This window comes from Bombina bombina, chromosome 2 (genome assembly GCF_027579735.1).
Source record: "Bombina bombina isolate aBomBom1 chromosome 2, aBomBom1.pri, whole genome shotgun sequence".
Lineage (NCBI taxonomy): Eukaryota > Metazoa > Chordata > Amphibia > Anura > Bombinatoridae > Bombina > Bombina bombina.
The window spans coordinates 290,379,942-290,396,475 of NC_069500.1; the positions used below are offsets into that span (position 1 = coordinate 290,379,942).

Genomic DNA, 16,534 nt, shown 5'->3' on the forward strand with positions numbered 1-16,534 from the left:
TAAATTAAATAATTTATTTAATTATAGTGTAGTGTTAGGGGTTAGTGTAACTTAGGTTAGGTTTTATTTTACAGGTACTTTTGTATTTATTTTAGCTAGGTAGTATTCTACCTAGTTAAAATAAATACAAACTTGCCTGTAAAATAAAAATAAAACCTAAGCTAGATACAATGTAACTATTAGTTATATTGTAGCTAGCTTAGGGTTTATTTTACAGGTAAGTATTTAGTTTTAAATAGGAATAATTTAGTTAATGATATTAATATTTATTTATATTTATTTAAATTATATTTAAGTTAGGGGGTGTTAGGTTTAGGGTTAGACTTAGGTTTAGGGGTTAATAACTTTAATATGGGGGCCGCAGATTAGGGGTTAATAAATATAATGTAGGTGTCGGCGATGTTGGGGGCTGCAGATTAGGGGTTCATAAATATAATGTAGGTGGCGGCGGTGTCCGGAGCGGCAGATTAGGGGTTAAAATTTTTATTTTAGTATTTGCGATGCGGGAGGGCCTTGGTTAAGGGGTTAATAGGTAGTTTATGGGTGTTAGTGTACTTTTTAGCACTTTAGTTATGAATTTTATGTTACGGCGTTGTACCATAAAACTCATAACTACTGACTCTTAAATGCGTTAGTACTCTTGACAGGGTAGGGTGTACCGCTCACTTTTTGGCCTCCCAGGACAGACTCGTAATATCAGTGCTATGGAAGTCCCATAGAAAAAAGACTTTACGAAGTTTACGTAAGTCGTTTTGCGGTAAGGCCAAAGAAGTGTGCGGTGCCCCTAAACCTGCAAGACTTGTAATAGCAGCGGGCGTAAAAAAGCAGCGTTGGGACCTCTTAACGCTGCTTTTTTACCCTAACGCACAACTCGTAATCTAGCCAAATGTATCCTAGAACAGATTGACACTAATCTGAATGATGAACGTGACATAGGGAAGTTTTTTCTGAAATGGTCAGTTTTCATTAAAAGTCTTTCTCCCAACGAGGTTGATCATTTGATCTACCCATTTAGGAATTCAGAATGAATATTGTTGGGTCTGTGGTAACCTTTCGTCTCCATTCATCCATCTTACCCCTTCTCTTTTGTTTTGTGTTGTGCCCCATGGCAGAACATGCGGTGATCGGAGATGTCATTGCAGAAAATGCAGCAGGTCTGCAGGAAGAACAGGGCATATGCAGGAATACAGCTCTCTCCAAACAGCAATGAGCTCTTGGCTGCACTGTGTAGATTTTCCTTGTGTAGGTTGAAGAGAACAGCCAAATACAGAGTAGCATTGCAAATCAGAAGTGCATTTATTGTTAACTGGCTCTCAGGAATTGTTTTCAATTTCTCCCCCAGTCTGCAAAGCTGTGACTTCTGAATGTAAGATGTTCTTGTGAACAATTCACCATTTTTTTTTTGCTACATATCTACCTTGTGATGTTGACATTTTTTTTTGTCTGCAGCTAATTTGCAATGCAATTTTCAACTGCAGCACTAGATTATAAAACTTAAAAAAAAAATGCATTACTCTAGTTAATCAACACACTGCAATTGAGATTTAGTGTAACTACCTAATTAAAACTGAATTTTATTTTAAAATCACCTGCAGAATTTTTTTTTACTTAAATAATTTTATCACAGAAAGTAAAGAAAAGTTGTGTTGTTTTGTCTTGTTTAAAAAGGTAAAAAATCAATCAACAGATTTCTGGATTATGTAACATTACAGGAATTGGTATATATTTGCTGTTTGTTTCACTTGGTATTAGCTGTTGATTAACAAAGTAACATGTTTATTACGGTTTATTATCTGGTACCACGCCCTGCAAGGCGGGTTCATATGTGATTTTTTTTTATCTGATTCACCCGGTGTGGCAGGAAAACATATGTAGTGTTTTATTTGTTTTTGATATCTTTTTTTTTCTCTATTGGATTGCATGCTCTATCTGAATCACGAAAAAAAAAGATTTGGGTTCAGTGTCCCTTTAATAATGTCCTCTACTTATACAATCTCTAGAGCAAGCATGTGCTGGACTATCTGCCTGCCCTTCTCCCTGGTCTCTGGGGAGGGACCCTGAAAATGTTAAGTAGTCCAAGAAACGAAATCCAAATTTCTGTGTCTAGTGTAATTAGTGATTGGATGTTCCACTCCTACTAACAGATTTCTCCATTCCTCAAAAGATAATTTTGTGGCCAGGAGTTCCCTGACAAACAAATCATAGTTCACTGCAGCAGGAGAACAGATGAAGAATGACAGGTAAGATAAAAACACTCCAAAACATGTTGAAGCATTCAATAACAGCAAGTAAGGCTTAGCCGGATCAGAAAAATTAGGAGTTGAAGTAAAAAGTCTTTTAAAGGTCACAAAAACATGCTGAGCTTTATTGCTCATAAAAATAGTATCTGCTGGCAAAAGAGTGCTGTTCTCTCCATGCTTCCAATGATCTCACTGGCAACTTATCAAGTCAAAAAGAAAATTTATGCTTACCTGATAAATTTCTTTTTTGACATGATGAGTCCACGGATCATCTTAATTACTAATGGGATATTCACCTCCTGGTCAGCAGGAGGCGGCAAAGAGCACCACAGTCAAGCTGTTAAATAGCTCCTCCCTTCCCTCCCACTCCAGTCATTCGACCGAAGTTAAGGAAAGAAAGGAAAAGCCAAGGTGCAGAGGTGTCTGAAGTTTATAATACGCAACAACCTGTCTTAGAAGAACAGGGCGGGCCGTGTCTCAAAAAAGAAATACATTTATCAGGTAAGCATAAATTTTCTTTTCTTTTTTATGACACGATGAGTCCACGGATCATCTTAATTACTTATGGGATTCAATACCCAAGCTAGAGTACACAGATGATACGGGAGGGACAAGACAGGGAACCTAAACGGAAGGCACCACTGCTTGAAGAACCTTTCTCCCAAAAACGGCCTCAGCAGAGGCAAAAGTGTCAAATTTGTAAAACCTTGAAAATTTGTGAAGATAGGACCAAGTTGCAGTCTTGCAAATCTGTTCCACAGAAGCTTCATTTTTGAATGCCCATGAGGAAGCAACAGCCCTCGTGGAATGAGCCGTAATCCTCTCGGGATGCTGCTGTCCAGCAGACTCATATGCAAAACGTATGATACTCTTCAGCCAAAAAGACAGAGTAGTAGCCGTAGCTTACTGTCCCTTACGTTTTCCTGAGAAAATCTCAAACAAAGACTGATGAAAGTCCTTAGTCGCCTGCAAATAAAACTTTAAAGCACATCCAAATTGTGCAGAAGTCAATCTTTCTGAGAAGAAGGATAAGGACACAAAGTAGGAACAACAATCTTCTGATTAATGTTCCGATCAGAAACAACCTTAGGAAGAAATCCTAATTTAGTAAGTAAAACTACCTTATCTAAAAGGAAAATAAGGTAGGGAGACTCATACTGCAATGCCGAGAGGACACTCTACGAGCAGAAGAAATAGCAACAAGAAATTAAACTTTCCAAGATAACAACTTAATATCTAAGGAATGCATAGGCTCAAACGGAGCCCCTTGAAGAACCTTGAAAACTAAATTAAGACTCCATGGAGGAGTAACTGTTTTAAACACAGGCCTGATACTGACCAAGGCCTGACAAAATGATTGTACATCTGGAACCTCCACCAGACGTTTGTGTAACAAAATAGATAAGGCAGAGATTTGACCCTTTAGGGAACTCGTCAATAAACCCTTCTCCAAACCCTCTTGGAGAAAAGACAAAATTCTAGGAATCCTAAATCTACACCATGAGTAGCCCTTGGATTCACACCAATAAAGGTATTTACGCCAAATCTTATGGTAAATCCTACTAGTTACAGGCTTACGAGCCTGAATCATGGTCTCTATGACCGAGTCAGAGAACCCCCGCTTGGATAAAAATAAGCGTTCAATCTCCAAACAGTAAGCTTCAGAGAAACTAGATTTGGGTGAAGAAAAGGCTCCTGAATTAGAAGGTCCTTCCTCAACGGAAGTCTCCAAGGGGGCAGAGATGCCATCTCTACCAGATCTGCATACCAAATCTTGCGAGGCCAAGCCGGAGCTATGAGGATCACAGATGCCCTCTCCTGCCTGATTTGAGCAATGACCCAAGGAAGAAGAGCAAACGGAGGAAACAGGTATGTTAGACTGAAGGGCCAATGGACCGCCAGAGCATCTATCAGCTCTGCCTGGGGGTCCCTGGACTTCAATCCATATCCCAGAAGCTTGGCATTCTGTTGGGATGCCATGAGATCCAACTCTGGCTGACTCCACTTGAGAATCAGGTTGGAGAACACTTCCGGATGGAGTTCCCACTCCCCTGGATGAAAGATCTGCCTGCTCAGGAAATCCGCCTCCCAGACCCCTGGGATGTGGATCGCCGACAGACAGCAAGAGTAGGCTTCCGCCCACTGGAATACTTTGGTTACCTCGGTCATCGCTAAGGAACTCCTCGTTCCTCCCTGATGATTGATGTAAGCCACTGAAGATATGTTGTCCGACTGGAACCTGATAAACCGGACCGAGGCTAACTGGGGCCTGGCCAAAAAAGCATTGAAGATTGCTCTCAGTTCCAGAATGTTTATAGAAAGAACAGACTCTGACTGAGTCCAAACTCCCTGAGCTTTAGGGAGTCCCAGACTGGCTCCCCACCCTAGAAAGCTGGCAACTGTTGTCACGATCACCCACGATGGTCTGCGAAAGCAAGTTCCCTGGGAGAGATTATCCAGAGACAATCACCATTGAAGAGAATCCCTTGTCTCCTGCTCCAGTAGTATTCGAGGGGACAAGTCCGCATAATCTCCATTCCATTGCCTGAGCATGTTTAACTGCAGAGGTCTGAGGTGAAACTGAGCAAACGGGAAGATGTCCATTGCCGCCACCATCAGCCCAATTACCTCCATTCACTGAGCCACGGACGGTCGAGGAGTGGACTGAAGGACTAGACAAGTATCAATAATCTTTGATTTCCTGACTTCTGTCAGAAAAATTTACATAGACAAGGAATCTATTATGGTTCCTAAGAAAGTTACCCTTGTATTTGGGACTAAGGAACTCTTTTCCAAATTCTACCTTCCACCCGTGAGATCGCAGGAAGATGGCGCCTGGACTAGACAGTCGTCCAGCTAGGGCGCCCCAGCAATGCCCTGTAACCGAAGCACCGCTAACAACAAACCCAGAACTTTTGAGAAAATTCTGGAAGCTGTGGCAAGACCAAAGGACAAAGCCACAAATTGGAGGTGTTTGTCTGGAAAGGCAAACCGTAGAACCTGTGACTGTCCCTATGAATGTGAACATGCAAATACACATCCTTTAAATTCACCATTGTCATAAATTGACCTCCTTGGACCCAAAGGAGAATGGAATGAATAGTTTGCATCTAGAAGGACAGTACTCTTAGGAACTTGATCAAACTCTTGAGATCTAAAATAGGACTGAAGGTTCCCTCCTCTTTTGGGAACCACAACTAGATTAGAATAAAGTCCCAGACCCCGTTCCTGAAATGGAACAGGAACTATCACTCTCAGGTTGTAGAGGTCTTCTACACAGAGGAAGGACACCCTTACCTCTTATCTGGCTCCAGATAATCTTGAAGCCAAAACCTCCCTTCAGCTGAGAGGCAAAAGTAGAAGGATTCCCATGAAATCTCGAAAGGAACGAAAAAAGTAAACTTAACCATAGTGCGAATCAATATGGTAAGACTGAAATCTTTGCTCCCCGCTAAAAACCTGAGGGTTAGCATCTGTAAGATGAGAGATGGGGGACTTAAGGGCCTTTATCTTATCCTGGGCTTCTTCGAGGGGAGTGTCTGTCTGAACGAAACCAGACAACGTATAAACCAGTATGCTGCCGCATAAGTGACAGTAGCACTACAAACCATAGGTTGCCATCTTTTGAACAACCCCTCTAATCTCTTATCTCTAGGATCCTTAAATGAACAACTATTCTCTATGGGAATAGTAGGTCTCCCGGTTAACGTGGAAATTGTCTCTTCCACCTTGGTTACCGCCTGACGAGACTCATTGAAAAAGCTTGTTATGGGTAAACATCTCTCCAAATATAGGAAATGGGGAAAAAAAGAGGTACTCGGTCTCTCCCATTCCTTAACTGTTACTTCATAAGATTAACAACAACCATCATTGTTGTCGTCTTGAGTAGTTAAACCCTCATAAGAAACAGACGGAGGTGTACTAGCTTAAACCTGAAAAATACTATTTCAGTATCAGTAGGAGGAATTATACTGTCAGAAACTGAGATTTTATCCTCAGATGCTACCGAAGTATCCTGTAACCACCATGGCAGAAACCTTGCTCACTGAATGTTTAATTTTCCTCTTGCACTCTCCCTGCAGCATGGGAAAAGCCGACAACGCACCTGAGACCATCTAATACAAAAGGGAAGCAATGTCTTGCAAGTTGACTCCAGGAGGAGTCGAGGAGGAAGCGCAGGGCACTGGTTGAATGGACGCTAAGTTTTTAGGACACTTGAGGAGAAAGCTGCAGAATATATAGGACATTGTCATGATGCATCTTGTTTTATAACAGCATCTGAGACAAAGTTTGCTCTGAACAAGAGGTTTATTTCTGAACTGTGAAAACCTCCATACATGAGGAACAGAAAAACTGTATTATCATTCACATTTTCAATTAAATAAAATTGAATATCCTAACTAGAGTTACTGTGTCTTTAAATGTTAAGAGTGACTTCTTAATTCAGCTTTACATATAGAACATTAACATTAGATATGTTAAAAATAACATGTTGATGTTAAATCAGCAGGGCCCTATGCTATTGCTAATATAATAACTTCCCTCATAATTGAATAGATTTCAGTGAGATTTATCCTATACTACAATCAGACGTTACAAATAGGGAGGTTAGCAGTTAGCCCCCTTGGTCTATATAGATAGGAGCATATCCATTACACCTTAGATGTGTTTGATCCCACAGTTAGTATAGGGATAAGAGGTACAAGGGACTTTTGCATTTACTAACAAACACACACACACAACCTTGCTGCAACACTAGTGTACTGAGGTCTCTGCCCCTCTCATACCAAGTTGCACACAAATCAGCGGGAAGTATCCTATAGACGCTAACATACGATTAGTGACACTTATTCCCTACCAGTTTTACTGTTTATCTCTCAGGTAATCCCTTTTAACATCTATACTCACAAAACTCCCATTAGCAGGAGGGAGATTTTTCTCATTTGAAGTAATACAATAATAGTTTTCATACATTCGTGGTAGAAAAGATGTATTTTGTGACTGGGTTTATCACTCTAATGCTCTCTAATATATTCTCTTATGACACTTCTACAATATGATGTCTATTCTTAATTGCTCATTCTTCTCTCCTTATATACTCTTAAGGCCCAAGAGAGGTCATGTTCAACCCTAGCTCCCCTTTCTTAATTTTTAACCTGTGGCCTAGTTTGGTCAAAGAGTTATATCCTATGTGGATGGGGGATTACTCCCTATTCACAATGATATAGCTAATCTATTCTGTGCCACTCCTTGTGGGAACAAATCTTATGCAGATCTCAACGTTTAGGATTAATATACATGGCGATGCACAATCTGACTCTCTCTATTAACCCTAACTTGCCTATATTAACTAACCATTTCTATCCCAGGCAATAATTTCGATTACTACATACTGACGTTTTCAACATAGTTGATATATGTCTCTTGCCTTTGGTTATTTTCTAGTAACATATAGACTAAGTCAGATAAGAATATTAACTAGCCTAGGTAGGAGAAGTTTGGAAGCTATTGTTTAACCTTGTTCCTGCTAGCATGCTTATTCAAAGATCTCCTTATCATATTACTTTGAACTAGATAGATATATTCAGACCACAGGTATATCCTTATATTATACTCATTGTTATTTTTGTTGGGAAATAAGCTCTATATATCTTTGCTAATATATATGTCTTTATATTTATCGAATGTCTATCATTGTCTAGTTAGAGAGTTCTGTATACTTTATGCTATATATTTCACTCAGCCACAGCCTACCATATTTCCTTGGTTTAGGAGCGATTGCTTTAAATCCTACCCCTCCTTTGGTTTGTTCATAGGTAAGATCTGAGAATGGCCTTAGATATCCTAGGAGGAATGGACTTTACATAACCATTTTACTGTGGTCCACTATAGTTTCACTTATATTTAGACTATTAGACCCTGTTACTTGACACGCCCCCCCCCATTCCCTTCCATTTATCACTCTAGAGCGGCTCTTGCCCGCTGCTTTCCCTACCCACAACCACTACTAAGGCCCACAAGTGGCCATACAAAAGCCAATTTCCCTCACTACCCCTCATTAGACTTTTCAGGTCCAAAAGTGACCACTAGAGCAAAGCAGGGAATCATTACTATTATAAATAAGAAAAATGAGGTTCCATCTTCAGACACTTGCATTATATAACCACTACCATAGATGGCCACTTCTTATATATACGCACTATGTAACCTTACCAAATGATACTAATACTCTCCTTCCCGCAGTGTCGATAAGTAGCACAACTAGTTGCTGGAAGGACATCCAAATAACTTAAAAGGTGCTCTGATCTTTTATGTTAAGTATACTTACCATTGTGTTGACAATTGTTTTCCTCTGTGGTAATTATTAACTCCTAACTGACCTGTATTATTCATATCTGTGGTAGTGCTGTTTTCTTGGTTTGACCCGTAATTACAATCATGTATATGTACATTGATGTCTGTTAAGTTACTATTGTCATTGTTTCCAAAAACCTCAATAAAAAAATTATTTAAAAATAAATAAAAAATAACATGTTGAAGGGCCTCCTGGACCATCTGAATACCCAATTGATCAATAAAAAATTGGATGTTACTGTATTTTTAAGTGTTAAAATAACTGCTTTATTTTTACAGCAAATAAGTCTGAAACATGTCTTATTACTGACTTCAGACAATCCCATATCTTCTGTCCCCTATGTCTCCAAGCAGTCTCTTGTCACCGGATGGGGGGGGTAACATATCCGGACTCCTTAATAACAGGAATAATACAGAGGGTGAAGTCTCTCTGCTGCGTGACATAACACAGCAGAGGAGATACACCATCGCTCTCCGTTGGATCGGATAAGGCTAAGGAGAAAAGGCGGGCAAACAAGTCGCATAGTTAGTTCCGCCCATCGTGGGCGTATCCAGATAACCTCCCGGGCAGCTAAACATTGTAAAGCAAGAGCCGTCTGCATAAATAACAACCTTATGGCAGTTATAGCGCTAAACCTCCCGGTCAGCTAGACTATGAAAACAAAGCCGTCGGGAGTAGGAATTGCCCCAAAACATGTACAACTTAAGGCTAGCAAAATAGACCATTGACAAGGCTAACCTCCCAGTCGGCTGCTGATCATAATAAAGCTGTAGGGAGTTGTTATTATAAACCAAACAAGCATATTAGAGCCACTTCTCCACGTCCCCAGAGGCTGCAGTAGCTGCCCTATGACCTTTCACTACTAGAGATAATGTCATCTTGTGTCCAAGAATGTAGTAAAGTGACAATTTTTCTGTGAACATATCCCCAGAAAATAAAACTTAGCACTTACCTTAAAAATATGCCCAGCAGTAAGGCAGCTGACGCGGCTTCCGAGGTCCTCTCCCTCACATTGGCCTGTGGAAACAAAAAGTACTGAGTCTATTTTCCCCTCAGACTTTCACAAACAGGGCAGCATACAATTTATGGGGCAGTGAGATTATGCCCCACAAGTTCCCATTGCTCTAAAGCCACCAAAGCTCTACTGAAGAGACTGATATGGACTACGGCTACACCCTAGGACAAAGCAGCACAATCTTGCACTACTTTAAAAATATTAAACTCTTGATTGAAGAATCACCTCACTTTACCACATCCTATCACTAACATAGGCAAAGAGAATGACTGGGGTGGAAGGGAAGGGAGGAGCTATTTAACAGCTTGGCTGTGGTGCTCTTTGCCGCCTCCTGCTGACCAGAAGGTGAATATCCCATTAGTAATTAAGATGATCGGTGGACTCATCGGGGCCTATTTATCAAAGATCTTGCTGACCTGATCCGACAGTGCGGATCAGGTCTGCAAGACCTCGCTGAATGCGGAGAGCAATACGCTCTCCGTATTCAGCATTGCACCAGCAGCTCACAAAAGCTGCTGGTGCAACTCCGCCCCCTGCAGACTCGCAGCCAATGGGCTGCCAGCAGGGGGTGTCAATCAACCCGATCATACTCGATCGGGTTGAATTCCGGCGATTCCTGTCCGCCAGAGCAGGCGGACAGCGTTATGGAGCAGCGGTCTTTAGACTGCTGCTCCATAACTTGTGTTTCTGGCGAGTCTGAAGACTCTCCAGAGACACGGGCCCACAAGCTCCGTTCGGAGCTTGATAAATGGGCCCCATCGTGTCATAAAAAAGAAATTCTCTTACCAGCTTTGTTCTATAGGTGGGCTGACTCACACCATTGAGGATCCACAATGTTAGAGGCATATAATCAATTTAAACAATTATATGACTTCATCAACCTTTAGATGTCAATGTTGCTCACTCCTGCCTTTTGGCAACTCTTGGTGCATGTGTACAATGCCTCTATCTTCAACATGGCACCCCAGCCTTTACCTTTACATGAAGGCTCTGAGGCAGGGATGGGGAACCTTGGCACTCCTGATGTTTCAGAACTACATTACCCATAATGCTTAGGTACTCTGAAGTCCAGTTGAGCATGATGGGAATTGTAGTTCTGAAACATCTGGAGGGCCAAGTTTCCACATCCCTGCTCTAAGGCTTATGTTAGCAGCTATTTAAATCATTCCAATTCATAGTTCTCCATCAAATATCAAAGATCAATATATACAGTTCAGAACCAATTTTCCTCACGTGGTCTTTGTATATGTAGTGGCTGTTCTTTGGAATTTTTCCATCTATTGTCAGGAAATCTATAGTCATGCACAAGATTAAAGGACCAGTTCACTGACTGTAACCCAAAAATAGTTATGATGGCTATCTAAGTAAACACACAAAGAACTTTTATTAAAAATAAAATGTACATTTTCAAATAATATTTATTTTTCCTCTAAAAGTTCAATTTCCTTGGTTATGCAGCTCGGTGCTGGTCTGCCCTAATAGAAGGCAGAGCTAACATAAGCAGTGATCATGTCCCTCTGACACTTGAAATAGCTTATTCAAATTCCTGAGGGGACAGCACAAGCATGATAGTTCATTCAGGGAGAGTGCTGTTACCTTTGAGCGTGTACTGTTAAAAGCGCTAGTTAGTCCTAGAGTGTGTGCATGCTTTTTGCCCAGCAATGTATTATAAAAATAGTTTTACAAATTGCCAGCTCCAGATAGTGGGCATGGCACCTCAGATGCAGCGTGCACCCCCCATGTAGTACCTTAAGTGTAGCGTGTGTGCATCCCCCTAAATTTAGTCAATCCTGCTAAATACTATTGCTAATATTATTATTGCTATTGAAATCAATAGAAAGGTTCGAGCATGTGCTGTAACAGACAAGGGCGTGAGACCGAGACTCCATATAGAAAACTCCTATATATTAGTATAGAAATTTTCAATATAATTACTCATATAAAGAAGCCAGATTATAAGAATACGTCCACACTCACATACATAATCACTTATGATCATTCATTTAAAAATATTTTAAACTGTCCCTTTAAACAAGATTTTCAGCACACTATTTTCATTGCTCCATTCTGACCTCAAGCACCTTGGATAGCAGATTTCATTACTCTTTCTTGCAGCTCCTTCATCCACTTTTATATGAATCTGGATCTTTCATTTAGCTGGTAATGCCACAATGGCCTTGATTTTCTATTACTAACTCTGGCACAGTCTCTCTGCATTGGTTATTTGCACCATGAATAGTGCAAACAAACTACTAGGCTCTGTTTTTATACCCATTCATTTTTGTATATTTTTATCTTTCCTTGGTTCCTCTCCAGGCACAATATGATTATCAGAATTCCAATTCCAATAACTGCTAATAATAATAATAATAATAATCTACTTTTTTTTTTATTCCTGACTATGTTGAACTTTTTACATTTCAATCATTCTGTAGTGTAATACAGGGTATTTGGGAGACAGTTTAAGTTAAGTTAAGTTTATTTCCATTAAATTTAAGGTGAAATTAGAAATTAGCTTCTTTTTTGTTCTTCAGTTTGAGCCTAATCTTTGTCATGAACCAAATGTTTTTAAGTTTTAAATATGTATAAAATATCATTAATAAATGTAATATATAACCCTTCATGTTGATAGGGAGAATAATAAGAATACATGTGTAATGATTAAGGCTGTAACAACAGAAATGTGTTAGACTACACATGTTTATGTTTTTAATAGCAATAAAAGGGCTAGAGTACAAGTGGAGAGCAACAATATTAGCTCTATTAAATGCCAACAGCTCATTAAGTCAATAGCACTTTTATTATACTCTCTTTTTACTACTTAAAAGTAATGTATTAGTGCTTGAATAAAAGTCTAGTGTGCACTAACATCTGAATGTCGGATATAGTACTATAAAAAATACTTCTATAGGGGGGCGCTGAAAAACTAATGTTGGCTATTGCTCAAGCTCTAAGCCAAAGGTGGAGTTCTCCTCTTTTAAACTTTGATTTTAAATTGCAATCTATATTTAACCCCTTTACGACCAGCACCGTACCCTGTACAACCTTGGTTGTTATGCCCAGTCTTGGGCTTCTCTCTGCTGCGATCTCGCTCAAAAGTGCGAGATCACACTATTTTTGCATGTCCCACAAGTGGGGCACTGTAGAAATAGATTTGCAGAGTTACCGATGCAGAGAGGGCAACTCTGTGGCCCTCTCTGCATCGGACAGCAGTGGTGCCAATCGTTGGTGGGTGGAAGGGTAAGGAGGAAGGCGGGTGGGCGGACCATTGCTGTAGGAGGAGGGAGGAGGGCCTGAGTCATTCAGGGGTGAAGGAGAGAGGTAGAGGCAATGAGGGATCTGGGAGGGGGAGAGTAGTAGGGTATTAAGGGGGGGCAGCTACACTACAGAAAAAAAGCTTATTTTAATTTTTTTGTACAAAATTTGCCTAATTTGCAGAAAACTGGGTACTAGCAGACAGCTGCCAGTACCTAAAATGGCGGCAAATAGGTAGAGGGGGGAGGGTTAGAGAGCTGGTTGGGGGCTAAGGGTGGATCTAACACTGCAAAATATTTCTTAAAAAAAAAAAAAAAAGCCTTTTATTTTAGTACTGGCAGACTTTCTGTAAATTTCTGTAATTAAGATGGCGGTGACAATTGTGAGGTGGGGGTGGGAAGAGCGCTGTTTGATAGGGGTCAGGGAGGGATCAGGGGGTGTGATGTGTCAGGTGGCAGGCTGAGCTCTACACTAAAGCTAAAATTAACCCTACAAGCTACCTAATTACATAATACAAGTGTGGTGCGCAGCGGGCCTTCTAATTACCAAAAAGCAATGCCAAAGCCATTTATGTCTGCTATTTATGAATGAAGGGGATCCCAGAGAAGCATTTACAACCATTTGTGCCATAATTGTAACTAATTTCAGTGAGAAAACTAAAATTTTGAAAAAATTAACAATTTTTTTAATTTGATTGCATTTAGCAGTGAAATGGTGGCATGAAATATACCAAAATGCCTAGATCAATACTTTGGGTTATCTACTAAAAAACATATATATAGTTTTGATAGGTAAATATAAAAAAGGCTCTATTTCTGTTTAAATGTAGTGATGGCAAAAATGCTAAAAATGCTCTGGTCTTTGGGGGAAGTTTTTGTCTAAAATGCCCTGTCCTTAAGGGGTTATACCAATGCACACATACAGGAATATCCCACTTTACGGCGATTTACTAATACGGCGGTGTCACAAATCCGGAAGTCGTTTCTCAGCGTGCCACTTTAACATTGACCGTGAGTCAGGAGATTGCACAAAATTGCATGCGGTCTCACTTATTACAGTGTGCGCTGGCAAGACTGTTGGGGTTTCTAGAACTGTGCAGTATTGTACTGTACAGGATAATTTGGTAAGTGCATTAGTACTGTACACACAAGTTCTTTACAAGCACTATTTGTTTGGCCATTAAAGGTACAGGTACCAGCATATGTAGTGTTACTGTATATATACTGTACAGTATATTATTGTTATAATACCTTTGTGCTTACCTTGAATAGTACAGGTAAGCATTTCATATGCCTCTTTCATCTCATATGCCTATACCATACCATAAAACATAACCTACTTTTGTACTGTACAGTACTGTATGGCATGGTGTCAGATCTCCACATAAAATAAGGATGTGGTATACAGTACATTAGAGTACATTAGGTTATGTTTTATGGTATGGTATAGGTATATAAGATGAAGGAGGCATATGAGATTCTTACCTGTACTATTCAAGGTAAGCACAAAGGTAAAGCCAATCATTGCAGTAGGAGCAGACAACCTTTGTTTTTTTCATATTTTCAAAATTCACTCCCAGTATCATCTCTGTTTTATATCTTATTCTTTGTTGTTTTATTTCTACATTTCTACAATGGCCCTGGCTCCGGGTGATGACAAAAAAAGAGGGTTCGTAAGCCTCTTACATTGAATCAAAAGTTGGAAATGATAAAGATGAGTGAGCAAGGCATGTCCAACTGCGATATAGGCCGCAAGTTAGGTTTGGCTCGCCAAACAATTAGCACAGGGGTGAACTCTAAAGAAAAATACTTAAAAGAAGTCAAAAGTGCTACTCCAGTGCACACAAAAGTGATTCACAAGAGAGACGACCTTATTGCTGAAATGGAGAAGCTGCTAGTGGTTTGGATAGAAGATAAAACCAGCCACAATGTGCCTTTAAGTCAATCCATTATACAAAGCAAGGCACTATCCTTGTTTAATGCAATGAAGGCTGAAAGAGGTGAGAGTGCTAAAGATGAACATTTTGAAGCTAGCAGAGGTTGGTTTAACAGGTTTAAGGAATGAAGTCATCTGCACAACAATAAAGTGCAAGGGGAAGCAGCTAGTTCCGATGTTGAATCTGCAGAGGCTTTTTCAGAAGAGCTGGCTAAAATTATAGAAGATGGTGGTTACATGACCACGCATCTAGGACATTCATTGCAAAGGAGGAAAAGTTAATGCCAGGATTCAAAGCTGCAAAGGATCAACTAACAATGCTTTTAGGTACTAATGCAGCTGGTGATTTTAAGCTGAAGCCTATGATGATCTACCATTCTGAGAATCCTAAGGCTCTGAAAAACTATGCTAAATCTGCAAGTCTATTTACAACATGGTTTACAGATTAATTTAAACCCACAGTTGAAGCCTACTGCAAGGGGGAAAAAATCATTTTATAATTGTAATGCTTACTGACAATGCACCTTCTAACCCACAAGCTTTAATGGAAATCTACAATGAAATTCAAGTTGTTTTCTTGCCTGCAAACACCACATCTTTTCTTCAGCATATGGATCAGGGAGTGATTGCAACCTTCAAAGCATATTATTTGAAGAAAACATTTACTGCTGCTTTAACTGCCTTAGATAGCGATGCATCTGATGGTGTTATACAGAACAAACATTAAAAGTCTTCTGGAAAGGATTTACAATTCTAGATGCTATTAAAGCAATTAAAGATTCCTGAAATAAAGTTTCAGAATCAGCATTGAGATGTGTGCGGAAAAAGCTAAACCCCACCTTTATGGATGATGCTCCCGGCTTTGAGACTTCAGTAGAGGAAGTCTATGCTAGCGTTGTGGACATGGCTAGACAACTGGAACTAGAAGTGGAGCCTGAAGATGTTACAGAATTATTTGCATCTCATGACCAGCCATTGACAGATGAAGATTTGATTATGATTGAAGAGCAAAGAAGACTGTTTCTTGAAACAGATGGTTCTACTGAGAAAGACCCAGTTTGCATTAGGGAAATGCCAACAAAAGAATTGGAGGAATATGTTAGTTTAATTGAAATGGGATTGGCCGGTTTGGAGCAGATTGATGGGAATTTTGAATGAAGTTCTTCAGTTTGTGTCAAACCGAATTGCATGTTATAAAGAAATACTTTGAGAAAGGAAGCGTCAGTCCATGAAGCAAACCTCTTTGCTTTTATATTTTAATAAAGTCCTACAGCCATCATCATCACGTTCAACATCAAGACCTAATGAATCTTTGTCAAGTTCTCCACCTTCAAAACAGATGTACATTGAAGACTCAGATGATGAATCATAAGCAAAGGTAAACAATAGAGCACATACTACTGTATTGTACTGCATGTTGTACTGTACAGTACCTGTATACAGTATATGTATCCCTTTCTACTGTCTGCATAACTGAATACAGTACCGTGTTGTGCTAGTGTTAAACTAAACTTAGCACTATTGCACACTTATATATGTTAGTTACTTCAAACATGTTTTTAAGCTTTTCAACACACTGGCAAGTGAAAAATGCCTTGACTCACTTTAAGGCAATTTTCACTTTACAGCGGGGCTCCAGTCCCTAACCCGCTGTATGAGCGAGGTATACCTGCATACATAGATACACTACATTTTCCAGTGCTACTTTGTAAGGGACAGTAAAAAAAAAAGTCA

General features: G+C 39.8%; 1 pseudogene; it reads left to right on the forward strand.

The window, feature by feature from the left end:
- The window catches only part of LOC128646926 (tigger transposable element-derived protein 1-like), a 48,254-nt pseudogene extending 32,082 nt beyond the window's left edge, over positions 1-16,172 (forward strand).
- The last annotated feature ends 362 nt before the right edge of the window (positions 16,173-16,534 follow it).